The sequence below is a fragment of the Rhipicephalus microplus genome, unplaced genomic scaffold (genome assembly GCF_043290135.1).
Source record: "Rhipicephalus microplus isolate Deutch F79 unplaced genomic scaffold, USDA_Rmic scaffold_45, whole genome shotgun sequence".
Taxonomy (NCBI): domain Eukaryota; kingdom Metazoa; phylum Arthropoda; class Arachnida; order Ixodida; family Ixodidae; genus Rhipicephalus; species Rhipicephalus microplus.
The window spans coordinates 2733836-2751791 of record NW_027464618.1 but is presented as its reverse complement, the minus strand read 5'-3'; the positions used below and the strand labels follow the sequence as shown (position 1 = coordinate 2751791).

The 17956-nt window shown below is 54.5% G+C and overlaps 73 non-coding genes across 73 annotated transcripts; all 73 read left to right on the top strand.

The window, feature by feature from the left end:
• The first annotated feature begins 63 nt into the window (after positions 1–63).
• TRNAN-GUU (transfer RNA asparagine (anticodon GUU)) lies at positions 64–137 on the top strand. Its single transcript has one exon. It is a non-coding gene; the product is annotated as a tRNA-Asn (tRNA).
• Positions 138–384: 247 nt separating this feature from the next.
• On the top strand, positions 385–458 carry TRNAN-GUU (transfer RNA asparagine (anticodon GUU)). The gene has a single exon. It is a non-coding gene; the product is annotated as a tRNA-Asn (tRNA).
• Positions 459–533: 75 nt separating this feature from the next.
• Positions 534–607, top strand: TRNAN-GUU (transfer RNA asparagine (anticodon GUU)). Its single transcript has one exon. It is a non-coding gene; the product is annotated as a tRNA-Asn (tRNA).
• Positions 608–682: 75 nt separating this feature from the next.
• Positions 683–756, top strand: TRNAN-GUU (transfer RNA asparagine (anticodon GUU)). The gene has a single exon. It is a non-coding gene; the product is annotated as a tRNA-Asn (tRNA).
• Positions 757–980: 224 nt separating this feature from the next.
• Positions 981–1054, top strand: TRNAN-GUU (transfer RNA asparagine (anticodon GUU)). Its single transcript has one exon. It is a non-coding gene; the product is annotated as a tRNA-Asn (tRNA).
• Positions 1055–1129: 75 nt separating this feature from the next.
• TRNAN-GUU (transfer RNA asparagine (anticodon GUU)) lies at positions 1130–1203 on the top strand. Its single transcript has one exon. It is a non-coding gene; the product is annotated as a tRNA-Asn (tRNA).
• A 75-nt stretch (positions 1204–1278) lies between these two features.
• TRNAN-GUU (transfer RNA asparagine (anticodon GUU)) lies at positions 1279–1352 on the top strand. The gene has a single exon. It is a non-coding gene; the product is annotated as a tRNA-Asn (tRNA).
• A 373-nt stretch (positions 1353–1725) lies between these two features.
• On the top strand, positions 1726–1799 carry TRNAN-GUU (transfer RNA asparagine (anticodon GUU)). The gene has a single exon. It is a non-coding gene; the product is annotated as a tRNA-Asn (tRNA).
• A 75-nt stretch (positions 1800–1874) lies between these two features.
• TRNAN-GUU (transfer RNA asparagine (anticodon GUU)) lies at positions 1875–1948 on the top strand. Its single transcript has one exon. It is a non-coding gene; the product is annotated as a tRNA-Asn (tRNA).
• A 372-nt stretch (positions 1949–2320) lies between these two features.
• TRNAN-GUU (transfer RNA asparagine (anticodon GUU)) lies at positions 2321–2394 on the top strand. The gene has a single exon. It is a non-coding gene; the product is annotated as a tRNA-Asn (tRNA).
• A 224-nt stretch (positions 2395–2618) lies between these two features.
• TRNAN-GUU (transfer RNA asparagine (anticodon GUU)) lies at positions 2619–2692 on the top strand. Its single transcript has one exon. It is a non-coding gene; the product is annotated as a tRNA-Asn (tRNA).
• Positions 2693–2767: 75 nt separating this feature from the next.
• On the top strand, positions 2768–2841 carry TRNAN-GUU (transfer RNA asparagine (anticodon GUU)). The gene has a single exon. It is a non-coding gene; the product is annotated as a tRNA-Asn (tRNA).
• Positions 2842–2916: 75 nt separating this feature from the next.
• TRNAN-GUU (transfer RNA asparagine (anticodon GUU)) lies at positions 2917–2990 on the top strand. The gene has a single exon. It is a non-coding gene; the product is annotated as a tRNA-Asn (tRNA).
• Positions 2991–3065: 75 nt separating this feature from the next.
• TRNAN-GUU (transfer RNA asparagine (anticodon GUU)) lies at positions 3066–3139 on the top strand. Its single transcript has one exon. It is a non-coding gene; the product is annotated as a tRNA-Asn (tRNA).
• A 734-nt stretch (positions 3140–3873) lies between these two features.
• On the top strand, positions 3874–3947 carry TRNAN-GUU (transfer RNA asparagine (anticodon GUU)). Its single transcript has one exon. It is a non-coding gene; the product is annotated as a tRNA-Asn (tRNA).
• Positions 3948–4022: 75 nt separating this feature from the next.
• TRNAN-GUU (transfer RNA asparagine (anticodon GUU)) lies at positions 4023–4096 on the top strand. The gene has a single exon. It is a non-coding gene; the product is annotated as a tRNA-Asn (tRNA).
• A 224-nt stretch (positions 4097–4320) lies between these two features.
• Positions 4321–4394, top strand: TRNAN-GUU (transfer RNA asparagine (anticodon GUU)). The gene has a single exon. It is a non-coding gene; the product is annotated as a tRNA-Asn (tRNA).
• Positions 4395–4467: 73 nt separating this feature from the next.
• TRNAN-AUU (transfer RNA asparagine (anticodon AUU)) lies at positions 4468–4541 on the top strand. The gene has a single exon. It is a non-coding gene; the product is annotated as a tRNA-Asn (tRNA).
• A 372-nt stretch (positions 4542–4913) lies between these two features.
• On the top strand, positions 4914–4987 carry TRNAD-GUC (transfer RNA aspartic acid (anticodon GUC)). The gene has a single exon. It is a non-coding gene; the product is annotated as a tRNA-Asp (tRNA).
• A 224-nt stretch (positions 4988–5211) lies between these two features.
• Positions 5212–5285, top strand: TRNAN-GUU (transfer RNA asparagine (anticodon GUU)). Its single transcript has one exon. It is a non-coding gene; the product is annotated as a tRNA-Asn (tRNA).
• A 75-nt stretch (positions 5286–5360) lies between these two features.
• Positions 5361–5434, top strand: TRNAN-GUU (transfer RNA asparagine (anticodon GUU)). The gene has a single exon. It is a non-coding gene; the product is annotated as a tRNA-Asn (tRNA).
• Positions 5435–5658: 224 nt separating this feature from the next.
• On the top strand, positions 5659–5732 carry TRNAN-GUU (transfer RNA asparagine (anticodon GUU)). Its single transcript has one exon. It is a non-coding gene; the product is annotated as a tRNA-Asn (tRNA).
• Positions 5733–5807: 75 nt separating this feature from the next.
• Positions 5808–5881, top strand: TRNAN-GUU (transfer RNA asparagine (anticodon GUU)). Its single transcript has one exon. It is a non-coding gene; the product is annotated as a tRNA-Asn (tRNA).
• Positions 5882–6105: 224 nt separating this feature from the next.
• On the top strand, positions 6106–6179 carry TRNAN-GUU (transfer RNA asparagine (anticodon GUU)). The gene has a single exon. It is a non-coding gene; the product is annotated as a tRNA-Asn (tRNA).
• Positions 6180–6254: 75 nt separating this feature from the next.
• On the top strand, positions 6255–6328 carry TRNAN-GUU (transfer RNA asparagine (anticodon GUU)). Its single transcript has one exon. It is a non-coding gene; the product is annotated as a tRNA-Asn (tRNA).
• A 75-nt stretch (positions 6329–6403) lies between these two features.
• TRNAN-GUU (transfer RNA asparagine (anticodon GUU)) lies at positions 6404–6477 on the top strand. Its single transcript has one exon. It is a non-coding gene; the product is annotated as a tRNA-Asn (tRNA).
• A 75-nt stretch (positions 6478–6552) lies between these two features.
• TRNAN-GUU (transfer RNA asparagine (anticodon GUU)) lies at positions 6553–6626 on the top strand. Its single transcript has one exon. It is a non-coding gene; the product is annotated as a tRNA-Asn (tRNA).
• A 75-nt stretch (positions 6627–6701) lies between these two features.
• Positions 6702–6775, top strand: TRNAN-GUU (transfer RNA asparagine (anticodon GUU)). The gene has a single exon. It is a non-coding gene; the product is annotated as a tRNA-Asn (tRNA).
• Positions 6776–6850: 75 nt separating this feature from the next.
• On the top strand, positions 6851–6924 carry TRNAN-GUU (transfer RNA asparagine (anticodon GUU)). The gene has a single exon. It is a non-coding gene; the product is annotated as a tRNA-Asn (tRNA).
• A 224-nt stretch (positions 6925–7148) lies between these two features.
• TRNAN-GUU (transfer RNA asparagine (anticodon GUU)) lies at positions 7149–7222 on the top strand. The gene has a single exon. It is a non-coding gene; the product is annotated as a tRNA-Asn (tRNA).
• A 75-nt stretch (positions 7223–7297) lies between these two features.
• Positions 7298–7371, top strand: TRNAN-GUU (transfer RNA asparagine (anticodon GUU)). The gene has a single exon. It is a non-coding gene; the product is annotated as a tRNA-Asn (tRNA).
• Positions 7372–7446: 75 nt separating this feature from the next.
• On the top strand, positions 7447–7520 carry TRNAN-GUU (transfer RNA asparagine (anticodon GUU)). The gene has a single exon. It is a non-coding gene; the product is annotated as a tRNA-Asn (tRNA).
• Positions 7521–7595: 75 nt separating this feature from the next.
• Positions 7596–7669, top strand: TRNAN-GUU (transfer RNA asparagine (anticodon GUU)). Its single transcript has one exon. It is a non-coding gene; the product is annotated as a tRNA-Asn (tRNA).
• A 586-nt stretch (positions 7670–8255) lies between these two features.
• TRNAN-GUU (transfer RNA asparagine (anticodon GUU)) lies at positions 8256–8329 on the top strand. The gene has a single exon. It is a non-coding gene; the product is annotated as a tRNA-Asn (tRNA).
• Positions 8330–8404: 75 nt separating this feature from the next.
• Positions 8405–8478, top strand: TRNAN-GUU (transfer RNA asparagine (anticodon GUU)). The gene has a single exon. It is a non-coding gene; the product is annotated as a tRNA-Asn (tRNA).
• A 224-nt stretch (positions 8479–8702) lies between these two features.
• On the top strand, positions 8703–8776 carry TRNAN-GUU (transfer RNA asparagine (anticodon GUU)). Its single transcript has one exon. It is a non-coding gene; the product is annotated as a tRNA-Asn (tRNA).
• Positions 8777–8849: 73 nt separating this feature from the next.
• On the top strand, positions 8850–8923 carry TRNAN-AUU (transfer RNA asparagine (anticodon AUU)). Its single transcript has one exon. It is a non-coding gene; the product is annotated as a tRNA-Asn (tRNA).
• Positions 8924–9292: 369 nt separating this feature from the next.
• TRNAD-GUC (transfer RNA aspartic acid (anticodon GUC)) lies at positions 9293–9366 on the top strand. Its single transcript has one exon. It is a non-coding gene; the product is annotated as a tRNA-Asp (tRNA).
• Positions 9367–9589: 223 nt separating this feature from the next.
• TRNAN-GUU (transfer RNA asparagine (anticodon GUU)) lies at positions 9590–9663 on the top strand. The gene has a single exon. It is a non-coding gene; the product is annotated as a tRNA-Asn (tRNA).
• Positions 9664–9738: 75 nt separating this feature from the next.
• TRNAN-GUU (transfer RNA asparagine (anticodon GUU)) lies at positions 9739–9812 on the top strand. The gene has a single exon. It is a non-coding gene; the product is annotated as a tRNA-Asn (tRNA).
• Positions 9813–10035: 223 nt separating this feature from the next.
• TRNAD-GUC (transfer RNA aspartic acid (anticodon GUC)) lies at positions 10036–10109 on the top strand. Its single transcript has one exon. It is a non-coding gene; the product is annotated as a tRNA-Asp (tRNA).
• Positions 10110–10482: 373 nt separating this feature from the next.
• Positions 10483–10556, top strand: TRNAN-GUU (transfer RNA asparagine (anticodon GUU)). The gene has a single exon. It is a non-coding gene; the product is annotated as a tRNA-Asn (tRNA).
• Positions 10557–10631: 75 nt separating this feature from the next.
• Positions 10632–10705, top strand: TRNAN-GUU (transfer RNA asparagine (anticodon GUU)). The gene has a single exon. It is a non-coding gene; the product is annotated as a tRNA-Asn (tRNA).
• A 373-nt stretch (positions 10706–11078) lies between these two features.
• Positions 11079–11152, top strand: TRNAN-GUU (transfer RNA asparagine (anticodon GUU)). The gene has a single exon. It is a non-coding gene; the product is annotated as a tRNA-Asn (tRNA).
• A 75-nt stretch (positions 11153–11227) lies between these two features.
• On the top strand, positions 11228–11301 carry TRNAN-GUU (transfer RNA asparagine (anticodon GUU)). Its single transcript has one exon. It is a non-coding gene; the product is annotated as a tRNA-Asn (tRNA).
• Positions 11302–11525: 224 nt separating this feature from the next.
• TRNAN-GUU (transfer RNA asparagine (anticodon GUU)) lies at positions 11526–11599 on the top strand. The gene has a single exon. It is a non-coding gene; the product is annotated as a tRNA-Asn (tRNA).
• A 75-nt stretch (positions 11600–11674) lies between these two features.
• Positions 11675–11748, top strand: TRNAN-GUU (transfer RNA asparagine (anticodon GUU)). Its single transcript has one exon. It is a non-coding gene; the product is annotated as a tRNA-Asn (tRNA).
• A 372-nt stretch (positions 11749–12120) lies between these two features.
• On the top strand, positions 12121–12194 carry TRNAN-GUU (transfer RNA asparagine (anticodon GUU)). Its single transcript has one exon. It is a non-coding gene; the product is annotated as a tRNA-Asn (tRNA).
• A 75-nt stretch (positions 12195–12269) lies between these two features.
• TRNAN-GUU (transfer RNA asparagine (anticodon GUU)) lies at positions 12270–12343 on the top strand. The gene has a single exon. It is a non-coding gene; the product is annotated as a tRNA-Asn (tRNA).
• Positions 12344–12418: 75 nt separating this feature from the next.
• TRNAN-GUU (transfer RNA asparagine (anticodon GUU)) lies at positions 12419–12492 on the top strand. Its single transcript has one exon. It is a non-coding gene; the product is annotated as a tRNA-Asn (tRNA).
• Positions 12493–12567: 75 nt separating this feature from the next.
• Positions 12568–12641, top strand: TRNAN-GUU (transfer RNA asparagine (anticodon GUU)). Its single transcript has one exon. It is a non-coding gene; the product is annotated as a tRNA-Asn (tRNA).
• Positions 12642–12865: 224 nt separating this feature from the next.
• Positions 12866–12939, top strand: TRNAN-GUU (transfer RNA asparagine (anticodon GUU)). Its single transcript has one exon. It is a non-coding gene; the product is annotated as a tRNA-Asn (tRNA).
• Positions 12940–13014: 75 nt separating this feature from the next.
• Positions 13015–13088, top strand: TRNAN-GUU (transfer RNA asparagine (anticodon GUU)). Its single transcript has one exon. It is a non-coding gene; the product is annotated as a tRNA-Asn (tRNA).
• Positions 13089–13163: 75 nt separating this feature from the next.
• Positions 13164–13237, top strand: TRNAN-GUU (transfer RNA asparagine (anticodon GUU)). The gene has a single exon. It is a non-coding gene; the product is annotated as a tRNA-Asn (tRNA).
• Positions 13238–13312: 75 nt separating this feature from the next.
• Positions 13313–13386, top strand: TRNAN-GUU (transfer RNA asparagine (anticodon GUU)). Its single transcript has one exon. It is a non-coding gene; the product is annotated as a tRNA-Asn (tRNA).
• Positions 13387–13461: 75 nt separating this feature from the next.
• TRNAN-GUU (transfer RNA asparagine (anticodon GUU)) lies at positions 13462–13535 on the top strand. Its single transcript has one exon. It is a non-coding gene; the product is annotated as a tRNA-Asn (tRNA).
• Positions 13536–13610: 75 nt separating this feature from the next.
• On the top strand, positions 13611–13684 carry TRNAN-GUU (transfer RNA asparagine (anticodon GUU)). The gene has a single exon. It is a non-coding gene; the product is annotated as a tRNA-Asn (tRNA).
• A 75-nt stretch (positions 13685–13759) lies between these two features.
• TRNAN-GUU (transfer RNA asparagine (anticodon GUU)) lies at positions 13760–13833 on the top strand. Its single transcript has one exon. It is a non-coding gene; the product is annotated as a tRNA-Asn (tRNA).
• Positions 13834–14057: 224 nt separating this feature from the next.
• On the top strand, positions 14058–14130 carry TRNAN-GUU (transfer RNA asparagine (anticodon GUU)). The gene has a single exon. It is a non-coding gene; the product is annotated as a tRNA-Asn (tRNA).
• A 438-nt stretch (positions 14131–14568) lies between these two features.
• On the top strand, positions 14569–14642 carry TRNAN-GUU (transfer RNA asparagine (anticodon GUU)). The gene has a single exon. It is a non-coding gene; the product is annotated as a tRNA-Asn (tRNA).
• A 76-nt stretch (positions 14643–14718) lies between these two features.
• On the top strand, positions 14719–14792 carry TRNAT-GGU (transfer RNA threonine (anticodon GGU)). The gene has a single exon. It is a non-coding gene; the product is annotated as a tRNA-Thr (tRNA).
• Positions 14793–14866: 74 nt separating this feature from the next.
• Positions 14867–14940, top strand: TRNAN-GUU (transfer RNA asparagine (anticodon GUU)). The gene has a single exon. It is a non-coding gene; the product is annotated as a tRNA-Asn (tRNA).
• Positions 14941–15016: 76 nt separating this feature from the next.
• On the top strand, positions 15017–15090 carry TRNAN-GUU (transfer RNA asparagine (anticodon GUU)). Its single transcript has one exon. It is a non-coding gene; the product is annotated as a tRNA-Asn (tRNA).
• Positions 15091–15603: 513 nt separating this feature from the next.
• On the top strand, positions 15604–15677 carry TRNAN-GUU (transfer RNA asparagine (anticodon GUU)). Its single transcript has one exon. It is a non-coding gene; the product is annotated as a tRNA-Asn (tRNA).
• Positions 15678–15751: 74 nt separating this feature from the next.
• On the top strand, positions 15752–15825 carry TRNAN-GUU (transfer RNA asparagine (anticodon GUU)). Its single transcript has one exon. It is a non-coding gene; the product is annotated as a tRNA-Asn (tRNA).
• Positions 15826–15899: 74 nt separating this feature from the next.
• Positions 15900–15973, top strand: TRNAN-GUU (transfer RNA asparagine (anticodon GUU)). The gene has a single exon. It is a non-coding gene; the product is annotated as a tRNA-Asn (tRNA).
• A 367-nt stretch (positions 15974–16340) lies between these two features.
• Positions 16341–16414, top strand: TRNAN-GUU (transfer RNA asparagine (anticodon GUU)). The gene has a single exon. It is a non-coding gene; the product is annotated as a tRNA-Asn (tRNA).
• Positions 16415–16489: 75 nt separating this feature from the next.
• On the top strand, positions 16490–16563 carry TRNAN-GUU (transfer RNA asparagine (anticodon GUU)). Its single transcript has one exon. It is a non-coding gene; the product is annotated as a tRNA-Asn (tRNA).
• Positions 16564–16638: 75 nt separating this feature from the next.
• TRNAN-GUU (transfer RNA asparagine (anticodon GUU)) lies at positions 16639–16712 on the top strand. Its single transcript has one exon. It is a non-coding gene; the product is annotated as a tRNA-Asn (tRNA).
• Positions 16713–16936: 224 nt separating this feature from the next.
• On the top strand, positions 16937–17010 carry TRNAN-GUU (transfer RNA asparagine (anticodon GUU)). The gene has a single exon. It is a non-coding gene; the product is annotated as a tRNA-Asn (tRNA).
• A 76-nt stretch (positions 17011–17086) lies between these two features.
• Positions 17087–17160, top strand: TRNAN-GUU (transfer RNA asparagine (anticodon GUU)). Its single transcript has one exon. It is a non-coding gene; the product is annotated as a tRNA-Asn (tRNA).
• Positions 17161–17528: 368 nt separating this feature from the next.
• TRNAN-GUU (transfer RNA asparagine (anticodon GUU)) lies at positions 17529–17602 on the top strand. Its single transcript has one exon. It is a non-coding gene; the product is annotated as a tRNA-Asn (tRNA).
• Positions 17603–17677: 75 nt separating this feature from the next.
• TRNAN-GUU (transfer RNA asparagine (anticodon GUU)) lies at positions 17678–17751 on the top strand. Its single transcript has one exon. It is a non-coding gene; the product is annotated as a tRNA-Asn (tRNA).
• The last annotated feature ends 205 nt before the right edge of the window (positions 17752–17956 follow it).

Sequence of the window (17956 nt, the reverse complement as noted above, 5' to 3'; positions counted from 1 at the left end):
TTTTTTCTTTGCGCTGATAGCTTTGATGGAATGTTCTGACGGTCGTGAGAGAACAGGACGATCGCCTCCGTGGCGCAATCGGATAGCGCGTTCGGCTGTTAACCGAAAGGTTGGAGGTTCGAGTCCTCCCAGGGGCGTTGTCTCGCTTCTTTTTTTTCTTTGCGCGGATAGCTTTGATGGAATGTTCTGACGGTCGTGAGAGAGCTGGACGATTGCCTCCGTGGCGCAATCGGATAGCGCGTTCGGATGTTAACCGAAAGGTTGAGGGTACGAGCCCTCCCGGGGGCGTTGTCTCGCTTGTTTTCTCTTTGCGCTGATAGCTTTGATGGAATATACTGACGGGCGTGAGAGAGCTGGACGATCGCCTCCGTGAGCTGGACGATCGCCTCCGTGGTGCAATCGGATAGCGCGTTGGGCTGTTGACCGAAAGGTTGGAGGTTCGAGCCCTCCCGGGGGCGTTGTCTCGCTTCTTTTTTCTTTGCGCTGATAGCTTTGATGGAATGTTCTGACGGTCGTGAAAGAGCAGGACGATCGCCTCCGTGGCGCAAGCGGATAGCGCGTTCGGCTGTTAACCGAAAGGTTGGAGGTTCGAGCCCTCCCGGGGGCGTTGTCTCGCTTCTTTTTTCTTTGCGCTGATAGCTTTGATGGAATGTTCTGACGGTCGTGAGAGAACAGGGCGATCGCCTCCGTGGCGCAATCGGATAGCGCGTTCGGCTGTTAACCGAAAGGTTGGAGGTTCGAGTCCTCCCAGGGGCGTTGTCTCGCTTCTTTTTTCTTTGCGCGGATAGCTTTGATGGAATGTTCTGACGGTCGTGAGAGAGCTGGACGATTGCCTCCGTGGCGCAATCGGATAGCGCGTTCGGATGTTAATCGAAAGGTTGCAGGTACGAGCCCTCCCGGGGGCGTTGTCTCGCTTCTTTTTTCTTTGCGCTGATAGCTTTGATAGAATGTTCTGACGGTCGTGAGAGAGCAGGACGATTGCCTCCGTGGCGCAATCGGATAGCGCGTTCGGCTGTTAACCGAAAGGTTAAAGGTTCGAGCCCTCGCGGGGGCGTTGTCTCGCTTCTTTTTTCTTTGCGCTGATAGCTTTGATGGAATGTTCTGACGGTCGTGAAAGAGCAGGACGATCGCCTCCGTGGCGCAATCGGATAGCGCGTTGGGCTGTTGACCGAAAGGTTGGAGGTTCGAGCCCTCCCGGGGGCGTTGTCTCGCTTCTTTTTTCTTTGCGCTGATAGCTTTGATGGAATGTTCTGACGGTCGTGAAAGAGCAGGACGATCGCCTCCGTGGCGCAATCGGATATCGCGTTCGGCTGTTAACCGAAAGGTTGGAGGTTCGAGCCCTCCCGGGGGCGTTGTCTCGCTTCTTTTTTCTTTATGCTGATAGCTTTGATGGAATGTTCTTACGGTGGTGAGAGAGCAGCACGATTGCCTCCGTGGCGTAATCAGCTAGCGCATTCGGCTGTCAACCTAAAGGTTGGATGTTAGAGCCCTCCCTGTGGCGGTGTGTCGCTATTTTTTTTCTTTGCGCTGATAGCATAGAAAAAAGTTCTGACGGTGGTAAGAGAGCAGAACGATATCCTCCGTGGCGCAGTCGGCTGGCTCGTTGGGTTGTTAACCGAAAGGTTGGAGGTTCGAGCCCTCCCGGGGGCGAGGTGTCGCTTCTTTTTTCTTTGCGCTGATAGCTTTGATGGAATATACTGACGGTCGTGAGAGAGCTGGACGATTGCCTCCGTGGCGCAATCGGATAGCGCGTTCGGCTGTTAACCGAAAGGTTGGAGGTTCGAGCCCTCCCGGGGGCGTTGTCTCACTTCTTTTTTCTTTGCGCTGATAGCTTTGATGGAATGTTCTTACGGGCGTGAGAGAGCAGGACAATTGCCTCCGTGGCGCAATCGGATAGCGCGTTCGGCTGTTAACCGAAAGGTTGGAGGTTCGAGTCCTCCCAGGGGCGTTGTCTCGCTTCTTTTTTCTTTGCGCGGATAGCTTTGATGGAATGTTCTGACGGTCGTGAGAGAGCTGGACGATTGCCTCCGTGGCGCAATCGGATAGCGCGTTCGGATGTTAACCGAAAGGTTGCAGGTACGAGCCCTCCCGGGGGCGTTGTCTCGCTTCTGTTTTCTTAGCGCTGATAGCTTTGATAGAATGTTCTGACGGTCGTGAGAGAGCAGGACGATTGCCTCCGTGGCGCAATCGAATAGCGCGTTCGGCTGTTAACCGAAAGGTTGGAGGTTCGAGCCCTTCTGGGGCGTTGTCTCACTTCTTTTTTCCTTGCGCTGATAGCTCTGATGGAATATACTGACGGTCGTGAGAGAGCTGGACGATCGCCTCCGTGGTGCAATCGGATAGCGCGTTGGGCTGTTGACCGAAAGGTTGGAGGTTCGAGTCCTCCCAGGGGCGTTGTCTCGCTTCTTTTTTCTTTGCGCGGATAGCTTTGGTGGAATGTTCTGACGGTCGTGAGAGAGCTGGACGATTGCCTCCGTGGCGCAATCGGATAGCGCGTTCGGATGTTAACCGAAAGGTTGCAGGTACGAGCCCTCCCGGGGGCGTTGTCTCGCTTCTTTTTTCTTTGCGCTGATAGCTTTGATAGAATGTTCTGACGGTCGTGAGAGAGCAGGACGATTGCCTCCGTGGCGCAATCGGATAGCGCGTTCGGCTGTTAACCGAAAGGTTGGAGGTTCGAGCCCTCCCGGGGGCGTTGTCTCGCTTCTTTTTTCTTTGCGCTGATAGCTTTGATGGAATATACTGACGGGCGTGAGAGAGCTGGACGATCGCCTCCGTGGTGCAATCGGATAGCGCGTTGGGCTGTTGACCGAAAGTTTGGAGGTTCGAGCCCTCCCGGGGGCGTTGTCTCGCTTCTTTTTTCTTTGCGCTGATAGCTTTGATGGAATGTTCTGACGGTCGTGAAAGAGCAGGACGATCGCCTCCGTGGCGCAATCGGATAGCGCGTTCGGCTGTTAACCGAAAGGTTGGATGTTCGAGCCCTCCCGGGGGCGTTGTCTCGCTTCTTTTTTCTTTGCGCTGATAGCTTTGATGGAATGTTCTGACGGTCGTGAGAGAACAGGACGATCGCCTCCGTGGCGCAATCGGATAGCGCGTTCGGCTGTTAACCGAAAGGTTGCAGGTACGAGCCCTCCCGGGGGCGTTGTCTCGCTTCTGTTTTCTTTGCGCTGATAGCTTTGATAGAATGTTCTGACGGTCGTGAAAGAGCAGGACGATTGCCTCTGTGGCGCAATAGGATAGCGCGTTCGGCTGTTAACCGAAAGGTTGGAGGTTCGAGCCCTTCTGGGGCGTTGTCTCGCTTCTTTTTTCTTTGCGCGGATAGCTTTGATGGAATGTTCTGACGGTCGTGAGAGAGCTGGACGATTGCCTCCGTGGCGCAATCGGATAGTGCGTTCGGATGTTAACCGAAAGGTTGCAGGTACGAGCCCTCCCGGGGGCGTTGTCTCGCTTCTGTTTTCTTTGCGCTGATAGCTTTGATAGAATGTTCTGACGGTCGTGAAAGAGCAGGACGATTGCCTCTGTGGCGCAATAGGATAGCGCGTTCGGCTGTTAACCGAAAGGTTGGAGGTTCGAGCCCTTCTGGGGCGTTGTCTCGCTTCTTTTTTCTTTGCGCTGACCCGCAGGTCGCGGGTTCGATTCCCGGCTGCGGCGGCTGCATTTCCGATGGAGGCGATAATGTTGTAGGCCCGTGTACTCAGATTTGGGTGCACGTTAAAGAACCCCAGGTGGTCAAAATTTCCGGAGCCCTCCACTACGGCGTCTGTCATAATCAATCAAATGGTGGTTTTGGGACGTTAAACCCCACAAATCAATCATTTTCTTTGCGCTGATAGCTTTGATGGAATATACTGACGGTCGTGAGAGAGCTAGACGATCGCCTCCGTGGTGCAATCAGATAGCGCGTTGGGCTGTTGACCGAAAGGTTGGAGGTTCGAGCCCTCCCGGGGGCGTTGTCTCGCTTCTTTTTTCTTTGCGCTGATAGCTTTGATGGAATGTTCTGACGGTCGTGAAAGAGCAGGACGATCGCCTCCGTGGCGCAATCGGATAGCGCGTTCGGCTGTTAACCGAAAGGTTGGAGGTTCAAGCCCTCCCGGGGGCGTTGTGTCGCTTTTTTCTTTCTTTGCGCTGATAGCTTTTGAGAAATGTTCGGACGGTAGCAAGAGGGCGGCACGACTGCCTCCTTGGCGCATTTGGCTAGCGCGTTCGGCTGGTAACCGAAAGGTTGAAGGTTCGAGCCCTCCCAGGGGCGAGGTGTCGCTTTTTTTTCTTTGCGCTGACAGCTTTGGAGAAATGTTCTGACGGTGGTAAGAGAGCAGCACGACTGCCTCCGTGGCGCAATTGGCTAGCACGTTCGGCTGTTAACCGGAAGGTTGGAGGTTCGAGCCCTCCCGGGGGCATTGTCTCGCTTCCTTTTTTTGCGCTGATAGCTTTGATGGAATGTTCTGACGGTCGTGAGAGAGCTGGACGATTGCCTCCGTGGCGCAATCGGATAGCGCATTCGGCTATTAACCGAAAGGTTGGAGGTTCTAGCCCTCCCGGGGGCGTTGTCTCGCTTCTTTTTTCTTTGCGCTGATAGCTTTGATGGAATGTTCTGACGCTCGTGAAAGAGCAGGACGATTGCCTCCGTGGCGCAATCGGCTAGCGCGTTAGGCAGTTAACTGAAAGATTGGAGGTTCGAGCCCTCCCGCGGGCGGTGTGTCGCTTTTTTTCTTTGCGCTGATAGCTTTGGAGAAATGTTCTGATGGTTATGAGAGTACAGCACGACTGCCTCCGGTGCGCATTTGGCTTACGCGATCGGCTGTTAACTGAAAGGTTGGAGGTTCGAGCCCTCCCGGGGACGTTGTCTTGCTTCTTTTTTTTTTTGCGCTGATAGCTTTGATGGAATGTTCTGATGGTGGTGAGAGAGCACCACGATTGCCTCCGTGGCGTAATCGGCTAGCGCATTCGGCTGTCAACCTAAAGGTTGGAGGTTAGAGCCCTCCCGGTGGCGGTGTGTCGCTATTTTTTTTCTTTGCGCTGATAGCATAGAAAAAAGTTCTGACGGTGGTAAGAGAGCAGAACGATATCCTCTGTGGCGCAGTCTGCTAGCTCGTTGGGTTGTTAACCGAAAGGTTGGAGGTTCCAGCCCTCCCGGGGGCGAGGTGTCGCTTCTTTTTTCTTTGCGCTCATAGCTTTGATGGAATGTTCTTACGGGCGTGAGAGAGCAGGACGATTGCCTCCGTGGCGCAATCGGATAGCGCGTTCGGCTGTTAACCGAAAGGTTGGAGGTTCGAGCCCTCCCGGGGGCGTTGTCTCGCTTCTTTTTTCTTTGCGCTGATAGCTTTGATGGAATGTTCTGACGGTCGTGAGAGAACAGGACGATCGCCTCCGTGGCGCAATCGGATAGCGCGTTCGGCTGTTAACCGAAAGGTTGGAGGTTCGAATCCTCCCAGGAGCGTTGTCTCGCTTCTTTTTTCTTTGCGCGGATAGCTTTCATGGAATGTTCTGACGGTCGTGAGAGAGCTGGACGATTGCCTCCGTGGCGCAATCGGATAGCGCGTTCGGATGTTAACCGAAAGGTTGCAGGTACGAGCCCTCCCGGGGGCGTTGTCTCGCTTGTTTTCTCTTTGCGCTGATAGCTTTGATGGAATATACTGACGGGTGTGAGAGAGCTGGACGATCGCCTCCGTGGTGCAATCGGATAGCGCGTTCGGCTGTTAACCGAAAGGTTGGAGGTTCGAGCCCTCCCGGGGGCGTAGTCTCGCTTCTTTTTTCTTTGCGCTGATAGCTTTGATGGAATGTTCTTACGGGCGTGAGAGAGCAGGACGATTGCCTCCGTGGCGCAATCGGATAGCGCGTTCGGCTGTTAACCGAAAGGTTGGAGGTTCGAGCCCTCCCGGGGGCGTTGTCTCGCTTCTTTTTTCTTTGCGCTGATAGCTTTGATGGAATGTTCTGACGGTGGTGAGAGAGCAGCACGATTGCCTCCGTGGCGTAATCGGCTAGCGCATTCGGCTGTCAACCTAAAGGTTGGATGTTAGAGCCCTCCCGGTGGCGGTGTGTCGCTATTTTTTTTCTTTGCGCTGATAGCATAGAAAAAAGTTCTGACGGTGGTAAGAGAGCAGAACGATATCCTCCGTGGCGCAGTCGGCTAGCTCGTTGGGTTGTTAACCGAAAGGTTGGAGGTTCGAGCCCTCCCGGGGGCGAGGTGTCGCTTCTTTTTTCTTTGCGCTGATAGCTTTGATGGAATATACTGACGGTTGTGAGAGAGCTGGACGATTGCCTCCGTGGCGCAATCGGATAGCGCGTTCGACTGTTAACCGAAAGGTTGGAGGTTCGAGCCCTCCCGGGGGCGTTGTCTCACTTCTTTTTTCTTTGCGCTGATAGCTTTGATGGAATGTTCTTACGGGCGTGAGAGAGCAGGACGATTGCCTCCGTGGCGCAATCGGATAGCGCGTTCGGCTGTTAACCGAAAGGTTGGAGGTTTGAGCCCTACCGGGGGCGAGGTGTCGCTTCTTTTTTCTTTGCGCTGATAGCTTTGATGGAATATACTGACGGTCGTGAGAGAGCGGGACGATTGCCTCCGTGGCACACTCGGCTAGCTCGTTCGGCTGTTAACCGAAAGGTTGGAGGTTCGAGCCCTCCCGGGGGCGTTGTCTCGCTTGTTTTCTCTTTGCGCTGATAGCTTTGATGGAATGTTCTGACGGTCGTGAAAGAGCAGGACGATCGCCTCCGTGGCGCAATCGGATAGCGCGTTCGGCTGTTAACCGAAAAGTTGGAGGTTCGAGCCCTCCCGGGGGCGTTGTCTCGCTTCTTTTTTCTTTGCGCTGATAGCTTTGATGGACATTTCTGACGGTCGTGAGAGAACAGGACGATCGCCTCCGTGGCGCAATCGGATAGCGCGTTCGGCTGTTAACCGAAAGGTTGGACGTTCGAGTCCTCCCAGGGGCGTTGTCTCGCTTCTTTTTTCTTTGCGCGGATAGCTTTGGTGGAATGTTCTGACGGTCGTGAGAGAGCTGGACGATTGCCTCCGTGGCGCAATCGGATAGCGCGTTCGGATGTTAACCGAAAGGTTGCAGGTACGAGCCCTCCCAGGGGCGTTGTCTCGCTTCTTTTTTCTTTGCGCTGATAGCTTTGATAGAATGTTCTGACGGTCGTGAGAGAGCAGGACGATTGCCTCCGTGGCGCAATCGGATAGCGCGTTCGGCTGTTAACCGAAAGGTTGGAGGTTCGAGCCCTCCCGGGGGCGTTGTCTCGCTTCTTTTTACTTTGCGCTGATAGCTTTGATGGAATATACTGACGGGCGTGAGAGAGCTGGACGATCGCCTCCGTGGTGCAATCGGATAGCGCGTTGGGCTGTTGACCGAAAGTTTGGAGGTTCGAGCCCTCCCGGGGGCGTTGTCTCGCTTCTTTCTTCTTTGCGCTGATAGCTTTGATGGAATGTTCTGACGGTCGTGAAAGAGCAGGACGATCGCCTCCGTGGCGCAATCGGATAGCGCGTTCGGCTGTTAACCGAAAGGTTGGATGTTCGAGCCCTCCCGGGGGCGTTGTCTCGCTTCTTTTTTCTTTGCGCTGATAGCTTTGATGGAATGTTCTGACGGTCGTGAGAGAACAGGACGATCGCCTCCGTGGCGCAATCGGATAGCGCGTTCGGCTGTTAACCGAAAGGTTTGAGGTTCGAGTCCTCCCAGGGGCGTTGTCTCGCTTCTTTTTTCTTTGCGCGGATAGCTTTGATGGAATGTTCTGACGGTCGTGAGAGAGCTGGACGATTGCCTCCGTGGCGCAATCGGATAGTGCGTTCGGATGTTAACCGAAAGGTTGCAGGTACGAGCCCTCCCGGGGGCGTTGTCTCGCTTCTGTTTTCTTTGCGCTGATAGCTTTGATAGAATGTTCTGACGGTCGTGAAAGAGCAGGACGATTGCCTCTGTGGCGCAATAGGATAGCGCGTTCGGCTGTTAACCGAAAGGTTGGAGGTTCGAGCCCTTCTGGGGCGTTGTCTCGCTTCTTTTTTCTTTGCGCTGACCCGCAGGTCGCGGGTTCGATTCCCGGCTGCGGCGGCTGCATTTCCGATGGAGGCGATAATGTTGTAGGCCCGTGTACTCAGATTTGGGTGCACGTTAAAGAACCCCAGGTGGTCAAAATTTCCGGAGCCCTCCACTACGGCGTCTGTCATAATCAATCAAATGGTGGTTTTGGGACGTTAAACCCCACAAATCAATCATTTTCTTTGCGCTGATAGCTTTGATGGAATATACTGACGGTCGTGAGAGAGCTAGACGATCGCCTCCGTGGTGCAATCAGATAGCGCGTTGGGCTGTTGACCGAAAGGTTGGAGGTTCGAGCCCTCCCGGGGGCGTTGTCTCGCTTCTTTTTTCTTTGCGCTGATAGCTTTGATGGAATGTTCTGACGGTCGTGAAAGAGCAGGACGATCGCCTCCGTGGCGCAATCGGATAGCGCGTTCGGCTGTTAACCGAAAGGTTGGAGGTTCAAGCCCTCCCGGGGGCGTTGTGTCGCTTTTTTCTTTCTTTGCGCTGATAGCTTTTGAGAAATGTTCGGACGGTAGCAAGAGGGCGGCACGACTGCCTCCTTGGCGCATTTGGCTAGCGCGTTCGGCTGGTAACCGAAAGGTTGAAGGTTCGAGCCCTCCCAGGGGCGAGGTGTCGCTTTTTTTTCTTTGCGCTGACAGCTTTGGAGAAATGTTCTGACGGTGGTAAGAGAGCAGCACGACTGCCTCCGTGGCGCAATTGGCTAGCACGTTCGGCTGTTAACCGGAAGGTTGGAGGTTCGAGCCCTCCCGGGGGCATTGTCTCGCTTCCTTTTTTTGCGCTGATAGCTTTGATGGAATGTTCTGACGGTCGTGAGAGAGCTGGACGATTGCCTCCGTGGCGCAATCGGATAGCGCATTCGGCTATTAACCGAAAGGTTGGAGGTTCTAGCCCTCCCGGGGGCGTTGTCTCGCTTCTTTTTTCTTTGCGCTGATAGCTTTGATGGAATGTTCTGACGCTCGTGAAAGAGCAGGACGATTGCCTCCGTGGCGCAATCGGCTAGCGCGTTAGGCAGTTAACTGAAAGATTGGAGGTTCGAGCCCTCCCGCGGGCGGTGTGTCGCTTTTTTTCTTTGCGCTGATAGCTTTGGAGAAATGTTCTGATGGTTATGAGAGTACAGCACGACTGCCTCCGGTGCGCATTTGGCTTACGCGATCGGCTGTTAACTGAAAGGTTGGAGGTTCGAGCCCTCCCGGGGACGTTGTCTTGCTTCTTTTTTTTGCGCTGATAGCTTTGATGGAATGTTCTGATGGTGGTGAGAGAGCACCACGATTGCCTCCGTGGCGTAATCGGCTAGCGCATTCGGCTGTCAACCTAAAGGTTGGAGGTTAGAGCCCTCCCGGTGGCGGTGAGTCGCTATTTTTTTTCTTTGCGCTGATAGCATAGAAAAAAGTTCTGACGGTGGTAAGAGAGCAGAACGATATCCTCCGTGGCGCAGTCGGCTAGCTCGTTGGGTTGTTAACCGAAAGGTTGGAGGTTCGAGCCCTCCCGGTACGAGGTGTCGCTTATTTTTTCTTTGCGCTGATAGCTTTGATGGAATATACTGACGGTTGTGAGAGAGCTGGACGATTGCCTCCGTGGCGCAATCGGATAGCGCGTTCGACTGTTAACCGAAAGGTTGGAGGTTCGAGCCCTCCCGGGGGCGTTGTCTCACTTCTTTTTTCTTTGCGCTGATAGCTTTGATGGAATGTTCTTACGGGCGTGAGAGAGCAGGACGATTGCCTCCGTGGCGCAATCGGATAGCGCGTTCGGCTGTTAACCGAAAGGTTGGAGGTTTGAGCCCTACCGGGGGCGAGGTGTCGCTTCTTTTTTCTTTGCGCTGATAGCATAGAAAAAAGTTCTGACGGTGGTAAGAGAGCAGAACGATATCCTCCGTGGCGCAGTCTGCTAGCTCGTTGGGTTGTTAACCGAAAGGTTGGAGGTTCCAGCCCTCCCGGGGGCGAGGTGTCGCTTCTTTTTTCTTTGCGCTCATAGCTTTGATGGAATGTTCTTACGGGCGTGAGAGAGCAGGACGATTGCCTCCGTGGCGCAATCGGATAGCGCATTCGGCTGTCAACCTAAAGGTTGGATGTTAGAGCCCTCCCGGGGGCGTTGTCTCGCTTCTTTTTTCTTTGCGCTGATAGCTTTGATGGAATGTTCTTACGGGCGTGAGAGAGCAGGACGATTGCCTCCGTGGCGCAATCGGCTAGCGCATTCGGCTGTCAACCTAAAGGTTGGATGTTAGAGCCCTCCCGGTGGCGGTGTGTCGCTATTTTTTTTCTTTGCGCTGATAGCATAGAAAAAAGTTCTGACGGTGGTAAGAGAGCAGAACGATATCCTCCGTGGCGCAGTCTGCTAGCTCGTTGGGTTGTTAACCGAAAGGTTGGAGGTTCCAGCCCTCCCGGGGGCGAGGTGTCGCTTCTTTTTTCTTTGCGCTCATAGCTTTGATGGAATGTTCTTACGGGCGTGAGAGAGCAGGACGATTGCCTCCGTGGCGCAATCGGATAGCGCGTTCGGCTGTTAACCGAAAGGTTGGAGGTTCGAGCCCTCCCGGGGGCGTTGTCTCGCTTCTTTTTTCTTTGCGCTGATAGCTTTGATGGAATGTTCTGACGGTCGTGAGAGAACAGGACGATCGCCTCCGTGGCGCAATCGGATAGCGCGTTCGGCTGTTAACCGAAAGGTTGGAGGTTCGAATCCTCCCAGGAGCGTTGTCTCGCTTCTTTTTTCTTTGCGCTGATAGCTTTGATGGAATGTTCTTACGGGCGTGAGAGAGCAGGACGATTGCCTCCGTGGCGCAATCGGCTAGCGCATTCGGCTGTCAACCTAAAGGTTGGATGTTAGAGCCCTCCCGGTGGCGGTGTGTCGCTATTTTTTTTCTTTGCGCTGATAGCATAGAAAAAAGTTCTGACGGTGGTAAGAGAGCAGAACGATATCCTCCGTGGCGCAGTCTGCTAGCTCGTTGGGTTGTTAACCGAAAGGTTGGAGGTTCCAGCCCTCCCGGGGGCGAGGTGTCGCTTCTTTTTTCTTTGCGCTCATAGCTTTGATGGAATGTTCTTACGGGCGTGAGAGAGCAGGACGATTGCCTCCGTGGCGCAATCGGATAGCGCGTTCGGCTGTTAACCGAAAGGTTGGAGGTTCGAGCCCTCCCGGGGGCGTTGTCTCGCTTCTTTTTTCTTTGCGCTGATAGCTTTGATGGAATGTTCTGACGGTCGTGAGAGAACAGGACGATCGCCTCCGTGGCGCAATCGGATAGCGCGTTCGGCTGTTAACCGAAAGGTTGGAGGTTCGAATCCTCCCAGGAGCGTTGTCTCGCTTCTTTTTTCTTTGCGCGGATAGCTTTCATGGAATGTTCTGACGGTCGTGAGAGAGCTGGACGATTGCCTCCGTGGCGCAATCGGATAGCGCGTTCGGATGTTAACCGAAAGGTTGCAGGTACGAGCCCTCCCGGGGGCGTTGTCTCGCTTGTTTTCTCTTTGCGCTGATAGCTTTGATGGAATATACTGACGGGTGTGAGAGAGCTGGACGATCGCCTCCGTGGTGCAATCGGATAGCGCGTTCGGCTGTTAACCGAAAGGTTGGAGGTTCGAGCCCTCCCGGGGGCGTAGTCTCGCTTCTTTTTTCTTTGCGCTGATAGCTTTGATGGAATGTTCTTACGGGCGTGAGAGAGCAGGACGATTGCCTCCGTGGCGCAATCGGATAGCGCGTTCGGCTGTTAACCGAAAGGTTGGAGGTTCGAGCCCTCCCGGGGGCGTTGTCTCGCTTCTTTTTTCTTTGCGCTGATAGCTTTGATGGAATGTTCTGACGGTGGTGAGAGAGCAGCACGATTGCCTCCGTGGCGTAATCGGCTAGCGCATTCGGCTGTCAACCTAAAGGTTGGATGTTAGAGCCCTCCCGGTGGCGGTGTGTCGCTATTTTTTTTCTTTGCGCTGATAGCATAGAAAAAAGTTCTGACGGTGGTAAGAGAGCAGAACGATATCCTCCGTGGCGCAGTCGGCTAGCTCGTTGGGTTGTTAACCGAAAGGTTGGAGGTTCGAGCCCTCCCGGTACGAGGTGTCGCTTATTTTTTCTTTGCGCTGATAGCTTTGATGGAATATACTGACGGTTGTGAGAGAGCTGGACGATTGCCTCCGTGGCGCAATCGGATAGCGCGTTCGACTGTTAACCGAAAGGTTGGAGGTTCGAGCCCTCCCGGGGGCGTTGTCTCACTTCTTTTTTCTTTGCGCTGATAGCTTTGATGGAATGTTCTTACGGGCGTGAGAGAGCAGGACGATTGCCTCCGTGGCGCAATCGGATAGCGCGTTCGGCTGTTAACCGAAAGGTTGGAGGTTTGAGCCCTACCGGGGGCGAGGTGTCGCTTCTTTTTTCTTTGCGCTGATAGCTTTGATGGAATATACTGACGGTCGTGAGAGAGCTGGACGATTGCCTCCGTGGCGCAATCGGATAGCGCGTTCGGCTGTTAACCGAAAGGTTGGAGGTTCGAGCCCTCCCGGGGGCGTTGTCTCGCTTCTTTTTTCTTTACGCTGATAGCTTTGATGGAATGTTCTGACGGTCGTGAGAGAACAGGACGATCGCCTCCGTGGCGCAATCGGATAGCGCGTTCGGCTGTTAACCGAAAGGTTGGAGGTTCGAGTCCTCCCAGGGGCGTTGTCTCGCTTCTTTTTTCTTTGCGCGGATAGCTTTGATGGAATGTTCTGACGGTCGTGAGAGAGCTGGACGATTGCCTCCGTGGCGCAATCGGATAGCGCGTTCGGATGTTAACCGAAAGGTTGCAGGTACGAGCCCTCCCGGGGGCGTTGTCTCGCTTCTTTTTTCTTTGCGCTGATGGCTTTGATAGAATGTTCTGACGGTCGTGAGAGAGCAGGACGATTGCCTCGGTGGCGCACTCGGCTAGCTCGTTCGGCTGTTAACCGAAAGGTTGGAGGTTCGAGCCCTCCCGGGGGCGTTGTCTCGCTTGTTTTCTCTTTGCGCTGATAGCTTTGATGGAATGTTCTGACGGTCGTGAAAGAGCAGGACGATCGCATCCGTGGCGCAATCGGATAGCGCGTTCGGCTGTTAACCGAAAAGTTGGAGGTTCGAGCCCTCCCGGGGGCGTTGTCTCGCTTCTTTTTTCTTTGCGCTGATAGCTTTGATGGACATTTCTGACGGTCGTGAGAGAACAGGACGATCGCCTCCGTGGCGCAATCGGATAGCGCGTTCGGCTGTTAACCGAAAGGTTGGAGGTTCGAGTCCTCCCAGGGGCGTTGTCTCGCTTCTTTTTTCTTTGCGCTGATAGCTTTGATAGAATGTTCTGACGGTCGTGAGAGAGCAGGACGATTGCCTCCGTGGCGCAATCGGATAGCGCGTTCGGCTGTTAACCGAAAGGTTGGAGGTTCGAGCCCTCCCGGGGGCGTTGTCTCGCTTCTTTTTTCTTTGCGCTGATAGCTTTGATGGAATATACTGACGGGCGTGAGAGAGCTGGACGATCACCTCCGTGGTGCAATCGGATAGCGCGTTGGGCTGTTGACCGAAAGGTTGGAGGTTCGAGCCCTCCCGGGGGCGTTGTCTCGCTTCTTTTTTCTTTGCGCTGATAGCTTTGATGGAATGTTCTGACGGTCGTGAAAGAGCAGGACGATCGCCTCCGTGGCGCAATCGGATAGCGCGTTCGGCTGTTAACCGAAAGGTTGGAGGTTCGAGCCCTCCCGGGGGCGTTGTCTCGCTTCTTTTTTCTTTGCGCTGATAGCTTTGATGGAATGTTCTGACGGTCGTGAGAGAACAGGACGATCGCCTCCGTGGCGCAATCGGATAGCGCGTTCGGCTGTTAACCGAAAGGTTTGAGGTTCGAGTCCTCCCAGGGGCGTTGTCTCGCTTCTTTTTTCTTTGCGCGGATAGCTTTGATGGAATGTTCTGACGGTCGTGAGAGAGCTGGACGATTGCCTCCGTGGCGCAATCGGATAGTGCGTTCGGATGTTAACCGAAAGAATGCAGGTACGAGCCCTCCCGGGGGCGTTGTCTCGCTTTTGTTTTCTTTGCGCTGATAGCTTTGATAGAATGTTCTGACGGTCGTGAGAGAGCAGGACGATTGCCTCTGTGGCGCAATCGGATAGCGCGTTCGGCTGTTAACCGAAAGGTTGGAGGTTCGAGCCCTTCTGGGGCGTTGTCTCGCTTCTTTTTTCTTTGCGCTGACCCGCAGGTCGCGGGTTCGATTCCCGGCTGCGGCGGCTGCATTTCCGATGGAGGCGATAATGTTGTAGGCCCGTGTACTCAGATTTGGGTGCACGTTAAAGAACCCCAGGTGGTCAAAATTTCCGGAGCCCTCCACTACGGCGTCTGTCATAATCAATCAAATGGTGGTTTTGGGACGTTAAACCCCACAAATCAATCATTTTCTTTGCGCTGATAGCTTTGGTGGAATATACTGACGGTCGTGAGAGAGCTAGACGATCGCCTCCGTGGTGCAATCAGATAGCGCGTTGGCCTGTTGACCGAAAAGTTGGAGGTTCGATCCCTCCAGGGGGCGTTGTCTCGGTTCTTTTTTCTTTGCGCTGATAGCTTTGATGGAATGTTCTGACGGTCGTGAAAGAGCAGGACGATCGCCTCCGTGGCGCAATCGGATAGCGCGTTCGGCTGTTAACCGAAAGGTAGGAGGTTCGAGCCCTCCCGGGGGCGTTGTGTCGCTTTTTTCTTTCTTTGCGCTGATAGCTTTTGAGAAATGTTCGGACGGTAGCAAGAGGGCGGCACGACTGCCTCCTTGGCGCATTTGGCTAGCGCGTTCGGCTGGTAACCGAAAGGTTGAAGGTTCGAGCCCTCCCGGGGGCGTTGTGTCGCTTTTTTTTCTTTGCACCTATAGCTTTGGAGAAATGTTCTGACGGTGGCAAGAGAGCAGCACCACTGCCTCAGTGGCACAATTGGCTAGCGCGTTCGGCTGTTAACCGAAAGGTTGGAGGTTCGAGCCCTCCCGGTGGCGTTGTGTCGCTTTTTTCTTTCTTTGCGCTGATAGCTTTTGAGAAATGTTCGGACGGTAGCAAGAGAGCGGCACGACTGCCTCCGTGGCGCAATTGGCTAGCGCGTTCGGCTGTTAACCGAAAGGTTGGAGGTTCGAGCCCTCCCGGGGGTGTTGTGTCGCTTTTTTTCTTTGCGCTGACAGCTTTAGAGAAATGTTCTGACGGTGGTGAGAGAGCAGTACTACTGCCTCCGTGGCGCAATTGGCTGTCGCATTCGGCTGTTAACCGAAAGGTTGGAGGTTCGAGCCCTCCCGGGGCGGTGTGTCGCTTTTCTTTTCTTTGCGCTGCTGGCTTTTGAAAAATAATCGGACGGTAGCAAGAGAGCGGCACGACTGCCTCCGTGGCGCACTTGGCTAGCGCGTTCGGCTGTTTACCCTAAGGTTGGAGGTTCGAGCCCACCCGGGGGCGAGGTGTCGCTTTTTTTTCTTTGCGCTGACAGCTTTGGAGAAATGTTCTGACGGTGGTGAGAGAGCAGCACCATTGCCTCCGTGGCGGAATCGGCTAGCGCGTGCAGCTGTTTACCGAAAGGTTGGAGGTTCCAGCCCTCCCGGGGGTGGTGTGTCGCTTTTTTTTGCGCTGACAGCTTTGGAGAAATGTTCTGACGGTGGTGAGAGAGCAGCACGACTGCCTCCGTGGCGCAATTGGCTAGCGCGTTCGGCTGTTAACCGAAAGGTTGGAGGCTCGAGCCCTCCCGGGGGTGTTGTGTCGCTTTTTTTTCTTTGCGCTGACAGCTTTGGAGAAATGTTCTGACGGTGGTGAGAGAGCAGTACTACTGCCTCCGTGGCGCAATTGGCTAGCGCGTTCGGCTGTTTACCGTAAGGTTGGAGGTTCGAGCCCTCCCGGCGGCGGTGTGTCCCTTTTTTTCCTTTGCGCTGATAGCTTTGGAGAAATGTTCTGACGGTGGTGAGAGAGTAGCGCGACTGCCTCCGTGGCGCACTTGGCTAGCGCGTTCGGTTGTTGACCGAAAGGTTGGAGGTTCGAGCCCTCCCGGGGGCGAGGTGTCGCTCTTTTTTCTTTGCACTGACAGCTTTGGAGAAATGCTCTGACGGTGGTAAGCGAGCAGCACGACTGCCTCCATGGCGCAATTGGCTAGCGCGTTCGCCTGTTAACCAAAACGTTGGAGGTTCGAACCCTCCCGGGGGCGTTGTCTCGCTTCTTTTTTCTTTGCGCTGATAGCTTTGATGAAATGTTCTGACGGTGGTGCGAGAGCAGCACGATTACCTCCGTGGCGGAATCGCTAGCGCGTGCAGCTGTTTACCGAAAGGTTGGAGGTTCCAGCCCTCCCGGGGGTGGTGTGTCGCTTTTTTTTTGCGCTGACAGCTTTGGAGAAATGTTCTGACGGTGGTGAGAGAGCAGCACGACTGCCTCCGTGGCGCAATTGGCTAGCGCGTTCGGTTGTTAACCGAAAGGTTGGAGGTTTGAGCCCTCCCGGGGGCGAGGTGTCGCTTCTTTTTTCTTTGCGCTCATAGCTTTGATGGAATGTTCTTACGGGCGTGAGAGAGCAGGACGATTGCCTCCGTGGCGCAATCGGATAGCGCGTTCGGCTGTTAACCGAAAGGTTGGAGGTTCGAGCCCTCCCGGGGGCGTTGTCTCGCTTCTTTTTTCTTTGCGCTGATAGCTTTGATGGAATGTTCTGACGGTCGTGAAAGAACAGGACGATCGCCTCCGTGGCGCAATCGGATAGCGCGTTCGGCTGTTAACCGAAAGGTTGGAGGTTCGAGTCCTCCCGGGGGCGTTGTGTCGCTTTTTTCTTTCTTTGCGCTGATAGCTTTTGAGAAATGTTCGGACGGTAGCAAGAGGGCGGCACGACTGCCTCCTTGGCGCATTTGGCTAGCGCGTTCGGCTGTTAACCGAAAGGTGTAAGGTTCGAGCCCTCCCGGGGGCGTTCTGTCGCTTTTTTTTCTTTGCACCTATAGCTTTGGAGAAATGTTCTGACGGTGGCAAGAGAGCAGCACCACTGCCTCCGTGGCGCAATTGGCTAGCGCGTTCGGCTGTTAACCGAAAGGTTGGAGGTTCGAGCCCTCCCGGTGGCGTTGTGTCGCTTTTTTCTTTCTTTGCGCTGATAGCTTTGGAGAAATGTTCTGACGGTGGTGAGAGAGTAGCGCGACTGCCTCCGTGGCGCACTTGGCTTGCGCGTTCGGTTGTTGACCGAAAGGTTGGAGGTTCGAGCCCTCCCGGGGGCGAGGTGTCGCTTTTTTTTTCTTTGCACTGACAGCTTTGGAGAAATGCTCTGACGGTGGTAAGCGAGCAGCACGACTGCCTCCATGGCGCAATTGGCTAGCGCGTTCGCCTGTTAACCAAAACGTTGGAGGTTCGAACCCTCCCGGGGGCGTTGTCTCGCTTCTTTTTTCTTTGCGCTGATAGCTTTGATGAAATGTTCTGACGGTGGTGCGAGAGCAGCACGATTACCTCCGTGGCGGAATCGGCTAGCGCGTGCAGCTGTTTACCGAAAGGTTGGAGGTTCCAGCCCTCCCGGGGGTGGTGTGTCGCTTTTTTTTGCGCTGACAGCTTTGGAGAAATGTTCTGACGGTGGTGAGAGAGCAGCACGACTGCCTCCGTGGCGCAATTGGCTAGCGCGTTCGGTTGTTAACCGAAAGGTTGGAGGTTCGAGCCCTCCCGGGGGCGAGGTGTCGCTTCTTTTTTCTTTGCGCTCATAGCTTTGATGGAATGTTCTGACGGTCGTGAGAGAACAGGACGATCGCCTCCGTGGCGCAATCGGATAGCGCGTTCGGCTGTTAACCGAAAGGTTGGAGGTTCGAATCCTCCCAGGAGCGTTGTCTCGCTTCTTTTTTCTTTGCGCTGATAGCTTTGATGGAATGTTCTTACGGGCGTGAGAGAGCAGGACGATTGCCTCCGTGGCGCAATCGGCTAGCGCATTCGGCTGTCAACCTAAAGGTTGGATGTTAGAGCCCTCCCGGTGGCGGTGTGTCGCTATTTTTTTTCTTTGCGCTGATAGCATAGAAAAAAGTTCTGACGGTG